The sequence below is a fragment of the Ictidomys tridecemlineatus genome, chromosome 3, assembly GCF_052094955.1.
Source record: "Ictidomys tridecemlineatus isolate mIctTri1 chromosome 3, mIctTri1.hap1, whole genome shotgun sequence".
Taxonomy (NCBI): domain Eukaryota; kingdom Metazoa; phylum Chordata; class Mammalia; order Rodentia; family Sciuridae; genus Ictidomys; species Ictidomys tridecemlineatus.
Window position 1 is genome coordinate 83,008,080 of NC_135479.1, and position 17,363 is coordinate 83,025,442.

At 38.7% G+C, this 17,363-nt stretch overlaps 1 protein-coding gene and 1 long non-coding RNA gene across 6 annotated transcripts in view; one reads left to right on the forward strand and one right to left on the reverse strand.

Moving 5' to 3' along the window:
• Window positions 1–17,363, forward strand: part of Ppp2r3a (protein phosphatase 2 regulatory subunit B''alpha) — a 166,741-nt gene that overhangs the window by 35,287 nt on the left and 114,091 nt on the right. The gene's annotated exons all lie outside the window — the stretch shown is intronic.
• Window positions 1–17,363, reverse strand: part of LOC120884303 (uncharacterized) — a 48,920-nt gene that overhangs the window by 22,895 nt on the left and 8,662 nt on the right. The gene's annotated exons all lie outside the window — the stretch shown is intronic.

Consider the following 17,363-nt stretch of genomic DNA (forward strand, 5'->3'; position numbering starts at 1 on the left):
CTACTTCAACATCAGTCCTGCTGGTATTTTCAGGATATTTTCTTGTTTTGTTTGTTTGTTTGTTTGGTACAGGAGATTGAACCCAGGGGCAGTTAACCACTGAGCTACATCCTCAGCCCTTTTTATTTTTTATTTTGAGACAAGGTTTTCCTAAGTTGCTTAGGAGCTCCCTAAATTGCTAAAGCTGCTTGAATTTTCAATCTCCTGCCTCAGCCTCCTGAGCCTTTGGGATTTCAGGCACATGCACCATGCATGGCCAAGATCTATTCTTACATTTACCAATTTCTAGTCATATTCCCCCTTAGTTCCATTAGCATTCCAGATTTTCACCATCATTCTAAATCCCTAATACTTCTTCTTTCCCCAAAACTCTTTTTTTTGTTTTGTTTTTAGTTGTAGATGAACACAATATCTTTATTTTTATTTACTTATTCATTTGCCTTTTTTAATGTGGTGCTGAGGATTGAACCCAGGGCCTCACGCGTGAAAGGCTTAGTGCTCTACCAGTGAGCTACAATACCAGTCCTCCCCAAAACTCTTAATAATTTTGTCTTCAGTTTCACTGAGAAAATTTGAAACTGTCATGGGGGGAAAGAATCCCTTGTTTTTTTCCTCTTTCAACTACTATCCCATTGATCTCACTAGAAAACGTATTTCGCTTCTGAGATTAATCCTTTTACTGGGACTTTGGCTATTATTTCCTGCCTCATTGGAACCTCTTCTTAATCCTTCTCTTTGACATATATATATATATATATAAACTCAAATATCTTCCATTCTTAAAGGAAGAAAATAAATAGCCCCATTCTCTTCTAGCTACCATTTTATAGCCCTCCCTCAATCCCATATTGGTGATTGAATCCAGGGGTGGTCTGACACTTTTGAGTGGTCCAACCTTTTTTACTTTGAGACAGTGTCTTGCTGAGTCACCCAGACTGGAATTCCAATTTGAGATCCTTCTGCTTCAGTCTCCCCAGTAACTAGGCCACCACATCCAGCATTATAATCTCTTTTGTTTTCATTAGTGCATTATAGTTTTCCATTTGGTGGGATTAATTGTTACATATTAGTACACACATACAATATAGCAATATAATTTTAGCCCTCATTTTTTTAACAAAAGAAATCAATGAAAATCCAGGCCATTTATACCATATTTTTTACACTGAGCCCCTGAAATTGCAGTTGCTAAGGTTACCAGCAACCTTCATATTGGCAAATCTAGTGGATAATTTGTATTTGTCTTTGATCTGTCAGCAGTATCTAATGCTGGTGACATTATTTTTAAAGTCCCTCCTTCAGCCTCCATAAACACTGCTATCTCCTGGTTTCATTGTTAGGCTTTTTAACTCTTCTTTTTAGAATTCCTCTAAGAATTCTTCTCCTGTGTTTTATACAGAAATGTGTCCTCAGTTGTGCCTTCAGCCCAGATCTGTCCTCAGTCTGAGAGGATATTTACCCTGAGTAATTTTTCAAAGCTGCATCTCCAACCCACATCTTCCTGCAATTATTCACCTTTTTATCCAGTAATCACCATTTGAATGTTTTATGGGCACTTCCTCAAATAACATATTCAAAATCAAACCCTTTCTTCAACCACCCCTTATAAAACTAAAACCAAAGTCTGTCTTGGGAGCAATAGTACTAGTATGCTAGTACCCAAGTCAGGAAATCAAGATGCCTCATTGACTTTTCCCTTCCCCTGAGTTTTGTGGATTCTTGCTCCTCGGCTATCTAATCAGTGCCCTTTCTTTGTTATCACTGCCACATATTTGGTTTAGATATTCATGCGTGGATTACAGTAGTCTTTTGATTGATTTCCTTTCCTCCAGTCTGATCCCTCTATGTTTTCCACTCAGCTACTTGAATGATCTTTCTAAATCATAAATCTCATATTACTATTCAGCCTAAAAGTCTTCGTTTTTTGAATAGGTTTCAGAATAAAGCGCAGTCTCCCTAGTTTAACATACAAGGCAGCCTGTGGTATAGTCCTGTTGCTCTCTGGTCTCTTCCCCTCTTTCTGGCTCTACAGTCCCCCACAGTGAAACCAGCTGCAGCAGATGCCTGTGCTCCTAGACTCTCTGTGCCTCCATATGGGTTTCCCTCCGCCTGGAGTATCCTTCCATTTTGTCTCTTGCTGATCTTTCATATTTACTCCTTATTTTATTTTGAAACTTCAGTCTGATTTACATGTTCCTTCTTCAAATGGACAAAGGACATAAAGAAAGACTTCACAAATGAACAATGACAAAATATGTGCCAGATAAATGAAGAGATGTTCAGGCTCATCAGTAATCAAGCAAATATAAACTTTTACTTTTCCATCTATCAGATTATCAAAAAAATGTGAAGAATGATATCACTTCTGTGGTGTATAGACCATCTTTTATACTGATATTGGAAGTATAAATTTGGCATTTTTCTGGAGGATAGATTGGTCCTGTGTATCTTAAGAAACTCTTAAAAATGTATGTGTACACATAAACACCCCTTTTGACTATTAACTGGATAACTATTTAAAGTATAAGCATAAGAAAACTTACCAGTGCATATGTAAAAATAATATAGTAAATGACCTAAATTTTCAACAATAGCAGATGATTAAAGAATTATTTCATCCAAATGATAAAATATGATGTATCCATGAAAATGAGCTAGGTTGGGGCCAGCATTGTGGCTCAGTGGCAGAGCCCTTGCCGCCTAGTATGTGTGAGGCACTGGGTTTGATCTCCAGCATCACATAAAAAATAATAATACGCAAATAAAAATCAAGGTAAAAAATGAGTTGCGTCTATTTTGACACAGAAGTAAATTCGTGAGATAGTGGCAGTTTAAAGTAAGTTGTATACCTGGTATGGGTCATGTTTTATAAATATACATATTTAATTTTTTTGTGTGTGTGTGATACTGGAGATCAAACCTAGGGCTTCATGCATACTAGGCAAGCACACTACCACTAAGCTACATCCCCAACCTCATTTGTAATTTTTTTTCAGTTATTCAGTCAACAAGTATTTATTGAAGGCCCAATATGTGCCAGATACATCACAGGGTCATCCCTTTCGATGTAAAAGTTATAGTTTACCAAAGGAGACAGAAGTATTAAAGTTACTAAAAAGTTATTAAAACATAGTAACAGTTATTAAAATGCCATTTGAAAAAGCTACATGGAATGTCCCCCAAAATTCACGAAATTTATTTGCCACTGTAACAGCATTAAGAGGTGGGCCCTGAGACGGGAAGATGGCGGTGAAGGGAGTGCATCACCCCAGTGCGCCGCGTCACTGAGCCGGAGAAAGACAATATGAAACGGCTGAAGGCTATCTTGTTGGGAATTTCCAGTGAAATTGAGGCGCTCCAGAATCTAGTGGACAGATTTCCATCGTGCGAGGTTCGGCTGTGGGAGCTCCATTTCTCCGCACGGAGGGTCGCATAGCCTGATAGGCGATCGCCCCGAGGCTGGAGTCTGTGGCGTGCGCTGGGGAGCAGCAAGGTGCCGGAGCGGGGGAGCAGCGATACGGATTCGGGGGGCTCATTGGCAGCGCTTAGTGCTGAGTTCCGGCTTTGAGACAGGAGAGAAGCGGTCCAGCTTGGTTCCAGTCACCGGTCAGACCACAGAGGAGGACAGCAGCCGCCATTTCGGAGAGATGATGTAATCATCCCCATGTTCTACTGATCTCAGCTCATTCAGCTACAGAACAGGTGATTTCAGGCTGGTATTTGCCTGCGTCTAGCAGACAGATTTCTTGCTCAGGATCGGGACTGGGGATCTTGTGGAGAATACTCCTAGAGGCTCGTGCCTGGCAAGGCGTGCGCCAGGCACTGAGCAGCTGGACTCTTGTTCCCGGGGCTAACCTGGCCCAGGTCTGAGGAATCTGTGGAGACTGCCGGTGGAGGCCAGCTCCAAGTGGAGCGTGCGCTGAGCTTGGGGCGACTGGGTTCTGACTCCCGGAACAGTTTTGGCCTGGGGCTGGGGAACCCGTGGGGGTCGCTCGCTGGAGCCACCTCCCAGCGGAGAGTGTATCGGGATCGGAGAGGCGGGGTTCTGGCTACCTAAGCTGCTTTGGCCCAAGGCTAGGGAACCGGCAGTGACTGCTTCTCAGCCAGGGTCCTGCTGGGTGCTGTGGGGGCAGAGTGGAGCTTCCACCTGCGCCCAGAGCAGGCCAAGTGACCCGCCGGCGTGGTATCATGACACCCCAAATGCAGCTGGGACAAAGAGAGAAGCTGCCCACGCCTAGAATAGGACTAGCGACCCCGCGGCGCGGTAGCCAAGTAACCTCATTTGGAGTAGGGGCTGTGCAGAGCTGCCATCTGAGCAAGCAGGGCAGGCAGACCTGCGGCCCACTGGCAAGACAGGCCAGGTAGATTGCCAACGTGGTGGACACGTAACACCAAGGCAGTCGCGTCACACAGGTTGGAGTGGGGGTGGAGGAGGGTCGCCGCCCGGGTCTGGAGGGGGCTCAGCGACCCGTTGGAGAGGTAGTCAGGTACCTCCATTGGGAGTGGGGGCTGTGCAGAACTGCGACCCACCGGCCTAGAGGCCTGCCAGCGTGGTAGACACGTCACACCAATTGGAGTGGGGACCCAGCACAGCCGCCACCCACATCCAGATCAGGACCAACAACCCCAGGGCGTGGTAGTTACGTTACCACAACTGGAGTGGGGTCAGAGCAGAACTGCCACCCGTGCCCGCAGGGGGGGCAGACCTGCGACCGATCAGCGTGGTAGACAGACCACCCTAATTAGAGGAGGAGCACAGTCACTACCCGCCCTGCAAGGGAGACTTCCCAACTATACAAGAGCAATATAAATAAATAGGGGGTAAATTTCAAAAACACAACAGTTGCACCAAGCAGAAAGAAACGCGAGCAGTATGAAAAGACAAGGAAAGAAAGGACCACAAGCAATGCAGGTCAACTCAACTTTAGAAGAGGTAATAGCTGCAACAGATGGAATGTCAGATAAGGAGTACAGGATATATATGCTTCAGATGATCTGGAGTCTCAAGGAAGACATGAGACAGCAAAATCAGACAATGAAAGATCACATTGACAAACAAATCCAGGAAGTAAAAGATCAATTTCACAGGGAGATAGAGGTAATAAAAAACAAACAAATAGAAATCCTAGAAATGCAGGAAACAATAAACCAACTTAAAAACTCAATTGAGAATACTACCAGAAGAGTAGATCACTTAGAAGAGAGAACATCAGACAATGAAGACAAAGTATTTCAACTGGAAAAGAACATAGACACCTCAGCAAGTCTGCTAAGAAACCATGAGCAGAACATCCAAGAATTATGGGACAATATCAAAAGACCAAATTTAAGAGGCATTGGGATACAGGAAGGCACAGAGCTCCATACCAAAGGAATAAACAGTCTATTCAGTGAAATTATACGAGAAAACTTCCCAGACTTGAAGAATGAGACAGAATCCCAAATCCTAGAAGCCTACAGGACGCCGAATGTGCAAAATCATAAGAGATCCACACCTAGACACATTATAATGAAGATGTCCAACATACAGAATAAGGAGAGAGAATTTTAAAAGCTGCAAGAGAAAGAAAGCAGATTACATTTAGGGGCAAACCAATCAGGATAACAGCTGATCTCTCAACACAGACTCTGAAAGCTAGAAGATCCTGGAATAACATATTTCAAACACTGAAAGAAAATGGGTTCCAAACAAGAATTGTGTATCCGGCGAAATTAACCTTCAGGATAGAAGATGAAATTAAAACCTTCCACGATAAACAAAAGTTAAAAGAATTTGCAGCTAGAAAACCATCTCTTCAAAAAATCCTTGGCAAAACATTACAGGAAGAGGAAATGGAAAATAACATTGAAAACCAACAATGGGAGGTAGGACAGTAAAGGGGGGAAGGTAGTCAAAGAGGATAACAAATCAGGTTTAGTAATATCAATAAACAAATATGGCTAGAAGAACAAACCATATCTCAATAATAACCCTAAATGTTAATGGCTTAAACTCACCAATTAAGAGACACAGGCTAGTAGAATGGATCACAAAACAAGACCCAACAATATGCTGCCTACAGGAGACGCATCTGATAGGAAAAGATATTCATAGACTGAAGGTGAAAGGTTAGGAAAAATCATACCACTCATATGGACTGCGGAAACAAGCAGGAGTGTCCATACTCATATCTAATAAAATCGATTTCAAGCCAAAGTTAATCAAAAGGGATAAAGAAGGACACTTCATACTGCTCAAGGGAACCATACACCAACAAGATATAACAATCATAAATATATATGCCCCAAATAATGGTGCAGCTGTGTTCATCAAGCAAACTCTTCTCAAGTTCAAGAGTCTAATAGACCACCATACAATAATCATGGGAGACTTCAACACACCTCTCTCACCACTGGACAGATCTTCCAAACAAAAGTTAAATAAGGAAACTATAGAACTCAATAACACAATTAACAATCTAGACTTAATTGACATATATAGACTATACCACCCAACATCAAGTAGCTACACTTTTTTCTCAGCAGCACATGGAACTTTCTCAAAAATAGACTATATATTATGTCACAGGGCAACTTTTAGACAATATAAAGGGGTATAGATAATACCATGCATCTTATCTGATCATAATGGAATAAAACTGAAAATCAATGATAAAAGAAGGAAGGAAAATCAAGCATCACTTGGAGAATGAACAATAGGTTGCTGAATGATCAATGGGTTTTAGAAGACATCAAGGAGGAAATTAAAAACTTCCTAGAGTTAAATGAAAACACAGACACAACATATCGGAATCTATAGGAGACAATGAAAGCAGTTCTAAGAGGAAAATTCGTTGCTTGGAGTTAATTCCTCAAAAAAAGAAAAAACCAACAAATAAATGATCTCATACTTCATCTCAAAATCCTAGAAAAAGAAGAGCAAAACAACAGCAAAAGAAGTAGAAGGCAAGAAATAATTAAAATCAGAGCTGAAATTAATGAAATTGAAACAAAAGAAACAATTGAAAAAATTGACAAAACTAAAAGTTGGTTCTTTGAAAAAATAAATAAAATTGACAGACCCTTAGCCATGCTAACGAAGAGAAGAAGAGAGAGAACTCAAATTACTAACATACGGGATGAAAAAGGTAATATCACAACAGACACTTCAGAAATACAGAAGATAATCAGAAATTATTTTGAATCCTTATACTCCAATAAAATAGAAGATAGTGAAGGCATAGATAAATTCCTTAAGTCGTATGACCTGCCCAGATTGAGTCAGGAGGATATAGACAACCTAAACAGACCAATAACAATAGAGGAAATAGAAGAAACCATCAAAAGACTACCAACTAAGAAAAGCCCAGGACCGGATGGGTATACAGCAGAGTTTTACAAAACCTTTAAAGAGGAACTAACACCAATACTTTTCAAGCTATTTCAGGAAATAGAAAAAGAGGGAGAACTTCCAAATTCATTCTACGAGGCCAACATCACCCTGATTCCGAAACCAGACAAAGACACTTCAAAGAAAGAAAACTACAGACCAATATCTCTAATGAACCTTGACGCAGAAATCCTCAATAAAATTCTGGCGAATCGGATTCAAATACATATCAAAAAAATTATACACCATGATCAAGTAGGATTCATCCCTGGGATGCAAGGCTGGTTCAATATACAGAAATCAATAAATGTTATTCACCACATCAATAGACTTAAAAATAAGAACCATATGATCATCTCGATAGATGCAGAAAAAGCATTTGACAAAGTACAGCATCCCTTTATGTTCAAAACTCTAGAAAAATTAGGGATAACTGGAACATACCTCAACATTGTAAAAGCAATCTATGATAAGCCACAGGCCAGCATCATTCTGAATGGAGAAAAATTGAAGGCATTCCCTCTAAGATCTGGTACAAGACAGGGATGCCCTCTCTCACCACTTCTGTTCAACATAGTCCTCGAAACACTGGCCAGAGCAATTAGACAGACGAAAGAAATTAAAGGCATAAAAATAGGAAAAGAAGAACTTAAATTATCACTATTTGCAGATGATATGATTCTATACCTAGCAGACCCAAAAGGGTCCACAAAGAAGCTATTAGAGCTAATAAATGAATTCAGCAAAGTGGCAGGATATAAGATCAACACGCATAAATCAAAGGCATTCCTGTATATCAGCGACAAATCCTCTGAAACGGAAATGAGGACAACTACTCCATTCACAATATCCCCCAAAAAAATAAAATACTTGGGAATCAACCTAACAAAAGAGGTGAAAGATTTATACAATGAAAATTACAGAACCCTAAAGAAAGATATAGAAGAAGACCTTAGAAGATGGAAAAATATACCCTGCTCATGGATAGGCAGAACTAACATCATCAAAATGGCGATATTACCAAAAGTTCTCTATAAGTTCAATGCAGTGCCAATCAAAATCCCAACAGCATTTCTTGTAGAAATAGATAAAAGAATCATGAAATTCATATGGAATAATAAAAGACCCAGAATAGCAAAAACAATGCTAAGCAGGAAGTGTGAATCAGGCGGTATAGCGATACCAGACTTCAAACTATACTACAGAGCAATAGTAACAAAAACAGCATGGTACTGGTACCAAAACAGGCGGGTGGACCAATGGTACAGAATAGAGGACACAGTAACCAATCCACAAAACTACAACTATCTTATATTTGATAAAGGGGCTAAAAGCATGCAATGGAGGAAGGATAGCATCTTCAACAAATGGTGCTGGGAAAACTGGAAATTCGTTTGCATCAAAATGAATCTGAATCCCTATCTCTCGCCATGCACAAAAGTTAACTCAAAATGGATCAAGGAGCTTGATATTAAATCAGAGACATGGCATCTGATAGAAGAAAAAGTTGGTTATGATCTACATACTGTGGGATCGGGCCCCAAATTCCTCAATAGGACACCCATAGCGCAAGAGTTAACAACTAGAATCAACAAATGGGACTTACTCAAACTAAAAAGTTTTTTCTCAGCAAAAGAAACAATAAGAGAGATAAACAGGGAGCCTACATCCTGGGAACAAATCTTTAATCCACACACTTCAGATAGAGCCCTAATAACCAGAATATACAAAGAACTCAAAAAATTAGACAATAAGATAACAAATAACCCAATCAATAAATGGGCCAAGGACCTGAACAGACACTTCTCAGAGGAGGACATACAATCAATCAATAAGTACATGAAAAAATGCTCACCATCGCTAGCAGTCAGAGAAATGCAAATCAAAACTACCCTAAGATACCATCTCACTCCAGTAAGATTGGCAGCCATTAGGAAGTCAAACAACAATAAGTGCTGGAGAGGATGCGGGGAAAAGGGCACTCTTGTTCATTGCTGGTGGGACTGCAAATTGGTGCAGCCAATTTGGAAAGCAGTATAGAGATTTCTTGGAAAGCTGGGAATGGAACCACCATTTGACCCAGCTATTCCCCTTCTCGGTCTATTCCCTAAAGACCTAATAAGAGCATGCTACAGGGACACTGCTACATCGATGTTCATAGCAGCACAATTCACAATAGCAAGATGGTGGAATCAGCCTAGATGCCCTTCAATAGATGAATGGATAAAAAAAATGTGGCATTTATACACAATGGAGTATTACTCTGCATTAAAAAATGACAAAATCATAGAATTTGGAGGGAAATGGATGGCATTAGAGCAGATTATGCTAAGTGAAGCTAGTCAATCTTTAAAAAACAAATACCAAATGACCCCTTTTATATAAGGGGAGTAAACAAGGACAGGGTAGGGACGAAGAGCTTGAGAAGAAGATTTACATTAAACAGGGATGAGAGGTGGGAGGGAAAGGGAGTGAGAAGGGAAATCGCATGGAAATGGAAGGCGATCCTCAGGGTTATACAAAATGATATATAAGAGGAAAGGAGTGGTAAGACAAGATAATACAAATGGAAGAAATGATTTACAGTATAAGGGGTAGAGAGAGAAAAGGGGAGGGGAGGGGAGGGGAGGGGGGATATTAGAGAATAGGACAGACAGCAGAATATATCAGACACTAGAAAGGCAATATGTCAATCAATGGAAGGGTAACTGATGTGATACAGCAATCTGTATACAGGGTAAAGTTGGGAGTTCATAACCCGCTTGAATCAAACTGTGAAATATGATGTATTAAGAACTATGTAATGTTTTGAACGACCAACAATAAAAAAAAAAAAGAGGTGGGCCCTTCAGGTCATGAAGGTACTGCCCTCATGGATTAAGCCTGCTATTGTGAGACTGAGTTTCTCATAAAAGGATGCATTTGGCTCTTTTTTCTATCTTGCACACTTCCTTGCCATGCCATGTGATGCTGGCCGCCTTGTTTTCCCAGATGGCCCCCTTGAACTTGAACTTTTCAGCCTCCAGAACTATAGAGTAAGCATTTTAGAAAGGAGAAAAAGTTTTCTACAGGACTTACAGAGAAATATTCAAGCAGAGGTGGGCTGGAGTTGGCTGATCCTTGTTCACAGGAGTTGATTATTAAACTCTTAGAAGTTTTTCCAGCCTATTATTAAATTACTAGTGGTTTGACTATGCCTTTAGTGGAAGTGTTTACACTACAAAAATTGGCAAAGGCTGCAGATGAGGGTGCAAGCACAGAGCCAAGCAAAGACTTCTAACTATTAGTGGCAAAACAAGTGCGGCTTTACCCACTCCAGGGTGCTTCCATGCTTGAGAAAAGGCCCAAAGTACCAAGACACTTCTGGAAAAATATGGTCCCTTTGATTATACCTGCAAAATCTCTAAACAAAGTATTAAGACCATAAAGAGTGAAAAGCTTCAATTTTCTAATTAAATCCTAAAATACTTAAAGCATGGATGTTGGCTGAGTGCAGTGACACATGCCTGTCATCCTTGCTACCAAGGAGGTTGAGGTAGCAGGATCACAAGTTCAAGGCTAGCCTTAGTATTTAGTGAGAACATGTTCCATGAAATAAAAAGGACAGGGAAATATAGATCAGTGATAAAGCACCCTTGGTTTAATCTCTAATACCAAAAATAAAGCACAGATGCTATCATTTTAAAATTAAAACAGGTTCTTTTATCAGTAGTTAGCTCACACTTTATTGTCCTTCCAGGATCCTGTCATTGTTAACATTGAGCTTTTGCTTGTGCATTTCCTCCTGCCTAAAACCTATCTACTGAAGTCCATGCATCCCTAAAGCTCTGAAGTCCTACCCACCTCTGGATCTTCTCCATACTCACCAGACCCCCATGCTACCTCTGGATTCTGGTTGTTCCAGCTGTCCAAAGGATTTCTTCAACACTGATTTCCTCAATGCTTTGACTTGCCACTATAATATGGTTTTTGGTAGCAAAAGAGGGACACTTGCCAATGTCTGGAGACATTTTTAGTGTGACACGTAGAAGTGGTATTGTTATTAGCAGCTGATGGGAAGAGGCCAGAGTGCTGCAAAACATCCCACACTGCACAGGACAGACTCCCCCTCCCAACGATCCAACCCTGAGTGTCAATATTGCTGAAACCCTGAGGTACACTCAGTGATGGCATCCTAGTGCCACTTGACCCTAGCAGAAGCAAGCATAGAGCCAAGCAAAGACTTCTAACTATTAGTGGAACAAAAGCAAAGACTTCTAACTATTGGTGGGCGGCTTTACCCACCCCAGGGTTTATTTCAGAACATATTTCTTCTACCATGTTGACCCATTGTTCCTTCCTCCCTCATTCTTCCTCCAAACCCTGACTAAAAATAGAAACAAATCTAAGTTTCATAAATTGATGGGAACTGTTATAGTTTGATTATGAGGTATCTCCCCAAAGCTTCTATGTTAATGCAGCAGGTGAAATGATTAGATTATGAGACCTATAAACTAATTGGAGGGTTAATCCATTTGATGGATTAATAATTTTTTAAAAACTGAGTGGTTGCCGGGCACCATCATGTAGATCTGTAATCCCAGTGGATTACAAAGGCTGAAGCAGGAATATTGCAAGTTGGAGGCCAGTCTCAGCAACGTAACAAGACTCTGTCTCAAAAGATAAAAGAGGGTAGAGATGTAGCTCAGTGGTAAAGTCCCCCTGTGTTCAATTCCTAATATAAAAAAAAAACCTGTATGGTAAAAAAAATAAAATACTGATAGGCAGGTGGGGCATGGCTAGAGAATGTAGGTCACCAGGGATTGGAAGGTTCTTTTGGCCTCTGAAGACCTGTCTTTCTGCTTCCTGGCTGCCATCAGCTGAGTAACTCTCCTCTATTACACCTTTCCACTATGATGTTCTGCCTTTCCTCAGGACCAAAGGAATGGAGCCAGCTGACATAGGCTGATCCTCTGAAACCATGAGCCCCCCAAATTTTCCTCTTCTAAAGTTGTTATTGTCAGATATTATGGTCCCAGTAACAAAAAGCTAACATGGTTTCAATAATGAGTTGTCAGGGGGAGCTGATGAGGTCCGAGGTACATCATCTTCTTGAATATTGTGGGGCTTCCATATCTTTCCAGAAATATACCCTGTGATCCTCTACTAGAAAAGTGTCTCTACTAAAAGTGTCATTTTTAAATTTTTGCAAGAAAAAAATTTGAAGAATTTTCATAAAAATATTAGCAGTGGTTATTTCTGAATGGTGATATATATATATGTATGTGAATGAATGTATGTGGGCAACTTTTCTGAAAGTGAGCAAAATGGGAAAAAACAGAAGGCCCACTCTAATGTCCCTGCTAGCTGCTATGTTTTCCTCTGTCAATGCCCTCATTAAACAGTGGCTTAAGGACCATCACCATAGATTATTGAGCATATTCTCCCAGGGCCTGGTGCAAATTAGAAAATGTTTGGTAAGTTAATTAGAGCAAGAACAGCAATACATTTACTGAGCATTTCCGTATCCTAGGCATTGTTCTTAGAATTTGATATATGTTAATCGTCATGAGATGAATATTCTTATTCTTTCCATTTTGCAGCTGGTAAAGACTGACATAGTTAATTTGTTTTCATAAGGCTGCAGTCTGGCTTCCATTTAGACACAGGATAGCATCTTGGTTCTGAATTAGGTTATATTCCTAATTAGGAAGTTGATTAGATTTCATGTCTAGAATTTTATATGGAAATTAATTGAATCATATAGTCTGAATTAAAAGGCAGAATTTAACATTGCAAGTCTGAACCAAGTACCAGGAAATTAATATTCTTTTTTTGGCATTTTTTTTAAAAACTCAGATCATTTTAGATTGTAGACTTCTCATTGATAGTTGGGGCCACCCTTTGGGGTCTGGCTTTCTGCTGTTCATGGCCTTTTAAAATGTGAACTCAAGGCCCTAAAATTGTAATTAGTTTACATTTTCTCGCTGCTTTTTTTTTCCTTCTCAGTAATATAACTCATAATAGACAAGTCAGATTTCATTTTTAAAACCTACCAACCTTCATTGTTGCCATCTTTTTTTCTTCATATTTGCTTTTAAAGAATTTCTGAAAGTTGCTTTTCTGTTATCTAGAACTGCTTTAATATGGTAGCCCCTAACTTTATGTATCTATAGTAAAAGGTTTAAACAGGCACTTCTCCGAGAAGATATGGTGCTGGTCAATAAGCACATGAAAGATGTTCAAAATCATTATCCATTAAGGAAATGTAAGTTAAAGCAATGTAAGATAATACATATACCAATTAGATTGGCTAAAATAGAAAATACCAAATACTAACAAGAATATAGAAGCCACCATGTTCCTCATACATTTAGTGAGAATGTAAAATGATTCAGTGACTCTGGTAAGCAGTTTGGTAGTTTCTTACAAAGTTAGAGATATATTTATCATAAAATCCAGCAATCATAACCTATAGGTATTTACTCTAGAAAAATGGAAACAGAATTCACGCAAAAACCCATGCAATAATGGCCCAAATTGGATATAACATAAAGACCCTTTAATGGATGAATGGGTAAACAAATAGTGGAATGTATGTTTCTGTGTGCATATATATGTGTGTATGGGTGTGTGTGTGTATATACACACACACACACACACACACACACACACACACACACACACACAACACAGCACTACTCATTAGTAAAAATGGATGAACAATTGATATGCCTGACAGTGTGAAATATTGAGAGAAATCAGTCTTAAAAGGTTACATACTATATGATTCCATAGAAAATATTTTAGGAATGGGGTTGTGGCTCAGTAGTAGAGCACTTGCCTAGTATGCACAAGGCCCTGGTATCAATCCCCAGTACTAAAAAAAAAAAAATTTCTTACAATAACAAATTATAGCAATGGAGAACCGATCAGTGTTTGCGAGAAGTTCTGGTTGGAGTGAACGTGTAACTTCAAAAGGGTTGTATGGGGCCTTTGGGGGGATGATGGAACAGTTTTATATTCTGATTATAATAATAATTGTTATATTATTATATTATATAAAAAGTGAGAGGAAAGAATGAGTGAGTACATGGAAAATTATTGAAAAAAATAAGTTCTCTGGTTAATAGTACTAATACCAGTTTTTTTATTTTGATCATTGTATTGCATTGATGTAGAATGTTATCACTGGAGGAAACTGGGGAAAGGGTTCACAGGAACTGGACTATTTTTGCAACTTCTGCATTAGTCTCAAATGATTTCACAATTTAGTTGGACATGGTAGCACACACCTATTATCCCAGTAGTTCAGAAGGTTTTAGGCAGAAGGATCACTAGCAATTTAGTGAGACCCTGTCTCAAAATTAAAAGAAAAAAAAACTATTGGGGATTAACTCAGTGGTAAAGTGCCCCTGGGTTCAAATTGAAGTAGTCCCCCCCCCATACACACACACACCAAGAAAAAGATTTTACAATTTAAAGCTTTTTTCTAAACAATAAATACAATTCAGTTCTTAAGTTGCCCTAAGCACATTAAAAATGACCCCATGTGGCTAATAATAGCCATATAGGTAGTGTAGATGAATATTTCCATCAACTCAGGAAGTTTTATTGGACAGTGTATGTTCTCTGTTCTTTGACTATTTCACATTCCAATATAATTGAATGCTTTCTTGTACTTTCTGTTATGATACCTTATTAACCAGTTGTTTTGGATTAGGAAAATATTTCACCTCTTTACTTTCTGAAATTTCAGAGGAAAAAAACCCTGTTTTATGTCAGTTTAGGAATTTATCAGATAGTGATAGATAATTGGATATTTAAATTTTTCCACACTCACGTATTTTGCCTCTGGACCAATTTTATCAACCGTATTAGGAAGTAATCCTAATATCTCATATAGTTACCCTACAATACTTTCTTGACATTTATCATTTGTGTTTATTTTCTCTTTTATCCTTACCCAAAAGCTCTTCAAAATTTTTATATTTCTAAAAAAGGTGCTCTATATGTGTAGTAAGAACTGTAATGCATTCTGCTGTCATATATAAATTTTTTTATAAGGTGCTATTTCTTCCCTGTGTTCTGGATATAAACCTTTTGAAAATGTAATTCCTTCATTGCCATGTTCTCATCTTTTGTTCCATTAGACTTTTCCCTCTTTGTCTTCTTTGTATTTTCACTTCAGAATTACTAGGTACCTCCTTTATTATGGAACTTCTTTCTGCTTCAGTTTCATCCATCCTGAATATATCTAGTTTTTTATAATCTACTACCTGAGATTTAAAGACAAGGAAATGGAGGAATGAATAATAGTTCAAGATACACTCACATAACAACAGAGTTAAGACACTAAGAAACAGATGAATAGTGTGTGACCCAGCTGAAGAAAACTGCAGAGAGAAATTAATCTAAACAAATATTAGATTAAGATTTATATCTTCCTGGATAGAAAATCTGAATATTATGTCAGTGTTCTTCAAATAATCCATAAGTTTATTGCAATTGTAATCAAGCTTCAGTAAGATTTTTCTTGAAATTGATAATTCAGCAATTCATATGGAAGATCATGGAAGAACATTTAGAGGGTTAAAAAGAACCATAATTAGGGAAATGGGGAACGTTGTCAGGGGTAGTAGAACTTTAAAAAGTAACAGTAATGTAGTAGTGTAGTACTGGCATAAAAACAGTTATTGTTGGATCCAAGGAACCAGCAATTGTATTTTAACCAGTATAAGAATTCAACACAAGAAAAGATTATTCATGAATTATTTGTATTTATTGTTTCTGTAATTCACAAGTCCCCAATATGTATATGTGTAAAGGACAAGAATAGACAGTTTACCAAAGAATAAAAAAAAAAATAAAATTTTCTAGGATTAAAGAAGTAAAATATAAAAATAATGGAGTTGAGTTTCTCATTATTAAATAGGTAAAGATTTTTTATTGTTAAAATATGCTGGTAATGGTGCAATGAAACTTATACTCTATTTCATTGCTTTCATTGTCCACTTCCTATCATTGCTTTATTGCACCATTCTTGATTCGACAGTGTGGCACATTCTATCCTTGAGCAAATCGTATTGGCTGTATCTTTGAAATAATACAGTATCCGAACATCTCCACAGTTAGCTATCCTGGTCCAAGCCCCTCAGCCTTCTTTTTTTTTTTTTTTCAGTTGTAGTTGGACACAATATATTTATTTTATTTATTTATTTTTATGTGGTGTTGAGGATGGAACCCAGCGCCTCAAATGTGCTAGGCAAGCGCTCTACTGCTGAGCCATAGCCCCAGCCCCCAACCTACTTGTCTGGATCATTGCAGTAGTACCTAATTTGTTTCCCTCCTTCTTATCTTACATCTCTGCATCTTTGAACACACAGCCAAAATTCACCAACTTAAAATGTGAGTGATCGTGTCATTCCTCTGTTCAGTTAGCCATCAGTTGTTTCCTGGTTCTCTCAGAGCTCAGGCCAATTTCATTATAATGATCTACAGACCCTGCATAATATAGAGTTCCACCTTTCATGTCTTATGCCCCACACTGCCCCCCTTGCTTTCTCAGCTCGTACCACTTTAGTCTCCTTCTAGTAAATAAAGCATGCTCCCACCTCAGTGCCTTTGTACTTACGATTATTCTGCCTAAAGTGGATTTATCTAATAACACTTCCTTGACCTGCTCCCTGTCTTCTTTCAAGTCTCTATTCAAGAAGTCATTGAGGTCTTCCTTTTCTTTATAAAACAGCACCTTCCAACTTTATCTTTCCCTCCTTCATTTTTCTCCATAACATATATCAGCATAAATAAGTTATATGCCTATTTACGTGTTATTTTTTTTTCCAACTAGATTGTCAGCTCCATAAAAGCAGAGACTTTGTTTTAGTCACTGCTGTATTACTTAGAGCCTGGCATATAGTAGGCACTTGGTATTTATTTATTGAATGGTTACATTGATAGAATCTTTATGGAAAGTAACTATAACATGTTCTGAAAGCCATGTTTTTTAATGTAG